Here is a 6209-nt window from a genome sequence, read left to right on the forward strand (position 1 = left end):
GTTCTCTTATTACAATTATGTTTTTTTATAATACCACTTTGTATGTCCTTGCTCATGGTAGTAGTAACAAATAATATTGCTTAAATCATTATTGTGGTTATCAATAGCTTTGTTTTATCCTATGTTATTATTCATTCCTCCTCTTTTGGCAATAAGAACATTAATTTGCTAGTTACATATAGTAGTCTCCATTTGCAGTGCTCTACTGAAAACTTTTTAAAGAGAGATGATCTCATAACCGAAGAGAATATGAGATTTAACAGTCTTAAATTCATATAGAAGACCAACCAAAAAACTCACTATGACCATATGTTTTCTCTAGGCTTCTTGTACTTTAATGTCAGTATTGAATGTCAAAAGTACATTGAGCTCCTTATGTGTCTTCTTAAAGTCCATGAAATAGGCCATGAGTCGTTTGGTCTTCTTCTCAACACAGTAAAATGTCTTCCAAACATTATATATGAGAGACACATTTCTTTTATCAAAATACAAGAACTTTAGGCAATCGATTAGTTGTTTAACAAATTCACAATGATTAATTAAGCCAATTACCTCACTATCAATTGAATTTCTAATTTGCAAGAACAAACGTGCATCATCTTTTAGCCAAACTTATTTAGTTCAATCAATATAAGGGTCTTGAATCAAGTAATTATCCTTATTGTATGCACTTCTACTTCTCTCCTCGGACAGGCCTGACACCAATGCCCAGATTTGGTCATTGTGCACCATTCTGCCGCACACAAAGCTAGTCACACAAAGCTTTCTGGTGGCATAACACACTAGCAACATCCTCCCTTCACGCAGATCTGGATTTGACCATGCGCTAATCCCTCGTCTTCTTCTACGTCAGCATCACCTTAACTTAATCGTACTTCACCTTCTTTTCGCATATTAGACATATTAGGTCATCTTCCACCTCACCCTCATATTATTCACCTAGATCTAGTCGACACAACGAGATTGAACGGCCTAAACAATTTGGCTTCTGGTCTGAACTATTACAGTAGGGAAGAGTACGGTTTTACAAAGTAACCACTCGTTATGCCTCTCTCTCCAACCTTCTAGTTTCCTAAACCGCCACTTCCTCTTCATCTACCTCCAAACCTTATCAAATCTGGAACGTTGCCACACCACTTCGCTGATTTGGCTTTCTCTCAATTCATAACTCTGATACCATGTAATGGAACATAAAAATATAGGTATATTTTTTATAATTTTATTCCAATAGATTATAGATATATATACACATACAAAGGGATCTACTTAAAGTAACTAACATAAATTAGCCTATAATCTGCTACTTATGATTAAGCATATATATATATATATGAAAAGTCAAATACCTATAATTATGCTATTATATAAGGCAAGTATGTTATAATCTTGTAACACATGTCCAGCCTTAAAAAGTGTCTTAACTCTAAAGGTGGCAACCTATTTTATAAATAATCAACCACCTTTATAGCCTCTCCCCAAAAAGGTTTTAGCAACTTCTACTCAATCATGAGACGTCTACCCATCTCCTTAATTGTTCATTTTTTTCTTTCAATTATTCCATTTTATTGAAGAGTGTAAGGATTCATGAATTGGTTTTAAATTCCAAACTGCTCATAAAAATTTATAAACTTGTTTTTGGTGTATTTGATGCGATTATCGGATCTTAGAATTTTGACCTTCTTTTCACATTGATTTTTAGTCATGATTTTCAAACATTTCACTTTTACATAATCTTGAAAAGTTATCAACAAAAATCATGAAATATTTGTTTCCACCTAAAGAGCAAGTACTCATAGGACAACACATGTCCGTATGGATAAGCTGCTACTTCTTTATGGCATTCTAAGCTTGACTTCTTGGGAAAGTTTGCTTGGTTTGCTTCTCAAGTTCACAACTCCACAAACTTTAAATAAGTCATTCAAAAAGGGCATGTCTTCTACCAAGTTGTCTCTATATAGATCATTAAGAGATTGCACACTGCAATGTTCAAATCTCTTGTACCATAAGTTGACATGATCCACTAAAACCGTTTTAGCACAAGCATGATTTAAATGTAAATAAAAACCTTATGTTCTTCATTTTAACCAAAAATAGTTCACACCTACTAAGTTCTATTATAGAGCATGATTTATTTTTAAACATCAAATAATATCATTTTTTAATAATTTTTCCAACATTCAATAGTTTTTGTTCAAGGTTAAGCATTAAAAACACATCAAAAATGGTTTTTATACTTGATGGGGTTGTCAAGATTACATATCCCTTTCTTTCTGCTTTTAAGTACTCTCCATTACTTATCTTGGCTCTTAAAATATATGACCTCCCCAGCCTATGAAAAAGCTTTCTTCTGGTGTCGTGGTGACTGTAGCCATAAACAATTAGCAGTATTTGATTATTTGAATTGGTTGAGTAGCATATGCCTAAAAATAGCTTCTCTTCCTGTTGTTTTTCATTTTTCAACCACTTGAGCCTTTGATCCACCTTGTATTTTCTTTTTTTATACATACTTTTTCCACATGTCCAAATTGTTTACATGACCTATATAGGATTCTAGGTATATACCAGTAATAATTATCCAAGTGGTTTACTTTTTTACAATTGGGACATGGTGGAAAATTTTCTCTTTTCTCCCTTTTTTTGTTTCCTTTCTTCTATTATTTTTCTCTCTTATTAAGGCTTTTGTTTCTTGAATTTTAATGTTGTTTTTCCTTCTTTTTTACCAAAAATGCTCCTTCCACAACATCATCTAACCTCAAAGACATGCTTTATTCAATAGCTTGCAAGGCATTGATAAGCTTTATTAAAGACATGGCGGAGAAACCTTTTGAGTCTTCTAGGGAAGAGATTTTTACCTCAAATCTTTCTCGTAGATTCAACAGATTTTTTTCCACAACTCTTTTATATGTAAGTTCCTCTCATATCACCCTTGTTTAATTCACAATCATCAATACTTTATTATTGAACTCCTTCACTATTTAAGCATCATTCATCTTCAACACTTCAAATTCTTTTCTCAAATTAAGCATTTGCATCTTTCTTGTTTTTCACTCCCTTGGAACTCTTCTTTAATTCCATCCCAAGCCTCCTTTCCAGTCTCAGAAAACATGATTCTTACAAAAATAGTTTCAGACAAAGCTAAATGGATGAAAGAAATAGCCTTGAATTTTTTTGCCATTTCCTCCTCATGATGCTTCTTTTGAGTGATTATTAGGTTTGCTCTTAAGGGATGAGGATTTTCTCCTCCATGCTTTTTAAAAGAGCCTTTATTCTAACCACCCAAAGCTAATAGTTTTCTCCATTAAAGTGGGTGGAGAAACACTTATTGAACTATCTGAAGCCATGTTCAGTGAATTGTATTTTGGTGAGTTTTACAGCATAAAACTTTCTCTTTCTCTTGGTCTCTTAAAAAGTTTGAAACTCTAATGCCACTTCTTAGAAATGTAAGTGAAAAGACTAAAGAAAAAGTAGAGAATAGGAAAAAGAAAATTAAGGCAAAACTTCATATTTATGCTTCATTCATGACCTTAAAAACATAATGATCCATTATCCAAGACAACTCCTATGTTGTTAAAAATAGAAAAAAAAAAATACAATTATTACACTCTTAAACAACTTTAGACATACCAAAACAAGATTATACACTAATACAAGCTTCTTACAACTTAAAAACCAAAGGATATAAAATATAAATATAAATCAAGATGAAACGAAAAACTTCTCTAGTTAACAACAAAATTGTCAAATCTTCAACATATCATTCTATGTGCCGTAACCATATTTACATTACTCCTAATAAAAGGGCCCTTATTTTTCAAATATATATATATATATATATATATATTATTCTAGAAAAGTCGGATGTCCTATAAGTTTAATGTACAAGGAAAGGATAAAGGATAATTTTGTAATTTTATAAAATTACAATTCATGGTGAAAATAGTGCTGGACAGGTAATAATCATATATATATATATATATATATTATTCTAGAAAAGTCGGATGTCCTATAAGTTTAATGTACAAGGAAAGGATAAAGGATAATTTTGTAATTTTATAAAATTACAATTCATGGTGAAAATAGTGCTGGACAGGTAATAATCTCTAACGTGATCAAGAGAGAGAGATAACATGTAATTTACTACCAAATATATATATACATATTTATTTATTTATACATGACTTTTCACGATAATTAATTTCACATACTTTATATATATATATATATATATAGATACAGCAAATATTGTGTCATGAAATACTTACTACACAAAATATTATTATTGGTTTTGTTTTCTTTTTTCAAAGTAACTGACGAATTCTTAAAGAGTAAGGACTAGGAGAATTAGAAGAATTTTTTAAAAAAAAATTAAAAAGATTAAATTGAATTTTTAACCCATTATAATTATTTTATTTTATTACAACTTCATCATCATACTAATAAATCCTGCTTCCACTTTGAAAAGAATTTGGTATGTCTTAAAAAACATCCACATAAAAGGTACGAATTTTGAGGCTACTATTGAATCTTCTCAAAGAGACTGGACTCTCAAATTTATAGGATTTTTCATAAATATGTTTATATATATGTATATACACACATGACTTTTTTGCTTAATATATATATAAATATATATATACACACACACACATGGGCACAACATTTTCAGGCACCCTTAATTGTATATGTCATGAAAAGACTAACGTGGGTCAACTAACTTGCTGTCACATTCTACTTTTCTTTTTCTATATGAACGTCGATTGTTTTTAATAAATGTTAAACAAACCAAAGACTTCATTCTGCTTATATATTGAACCTATATATATATTCTTTCCCATGTCGTTAGCCACTTGTAGTAACACCTTTATTTGGTTTCACCTACATATATATAAATTACCCGACTATCATTTCATTAATATATAATATAATATATATATATATATATATATAGAAGGAGAGAGAGGGAAAAAGTTTGATTGATTGATAGATGGATATATAACGTAGCTAATAATACAATGTGATTAGGTTTGATCTCTTCAAGCTTCATGCTTGAGCTGGAACTTGAAAACGACAAAAGTGAGACTTGGAAGTCTAACTCTTCTCTTTTGGTCGATGTCTATAAAGCAAAAACGACTTTCTACCATTAATTTCCTTCCCACAATATATTTATATTAAAACTAAAAATTAATTAATAAGTTTAACTAATAACACACAGCCGCTTTTTAGGAAAAATTATTACAATTAAAAAGCAAGCAGTGAGACATGTTAGCTGAATGGAGCAAGAGCAGAAAACTGTTCCACAAGAGCTCAATGTTAAGTAGAGACTAATAACATTACTAAGTACCAAATAACAGCAATGAGATATGAAGGTCGTTCTTTTACCACAGTTTGAGTGCTCAGCCAACAACAACATTACTAAGGACTGATTTGTAGGTTCCTTAAAATATAATATTAACTTTTTTTTTTTACCTTTTTAACGGGTTTTCCAACAAAATTTACAAGAAGTTATAGGAACTTTGGATAATTGATTGAGTAACGAGTTAAATTTACGTACCATTAATGCTAATATTAATATGTTTGGGACATTAAAAAAATTAATTGATTAATCTTTTACTTTGTTTATTATAAACATAATTTTTTATTTACTTAAAAAAAAAATTTGAAAATATTTATAGTAATCATTAAAGCAGATAAAATTAATAATATTATCTGTAAACAATATTATCTTTGAACGTATTGAGTAATATAATATAATATAATAGAGAAGTAAAGGTTGCAATTATTGGTACCATATACCGTCACTTAAACTTGAATGTGATATCATAGAATTTCTTCTTTACGTTAGTAATAAATAAGACATATGGTAGGTCGAATCCCAAAACTTTCAACTTGTAAAAAAATTTTACCACTACAATAACCCTTCAAAGTGGTGCCGACATAATGCAACTACGGGGATTCCCTACAAAAATTTTGGATACATCTAATCACTGTCCTATAGGTACGGGTGGGCCCAAAAATATGAGACCTATAAGAAATGTGGGTCCACACAATCCCTATCCGAGCACCATTCTGGTCTCGCACTCACCCACCTACCATGAGGGATTGGATTCCGTACAGCAACTCCATTTGGTACACACCATTAATGATGGGAGTGGTGTCTAAACGGCAATAATTAAATGTTTGATTTTTTATGGGTCCCATCCCAACTAAAA

Source organism: Carica papaya, chromosome 5 (assembly GCF_054855325.1).
Source record: "Carica papaya isolate Zhongbai chromosome 5, ASM5485532v1, whole genome shotgun sequence".
NCBI classification, from domain to species: domain Eukaryota; kingdom Viridiplantae; phylum Streptophyta; class Magnoliopsida; order Brassicales; family Caricaceae; genus Carica; species Carica papaya.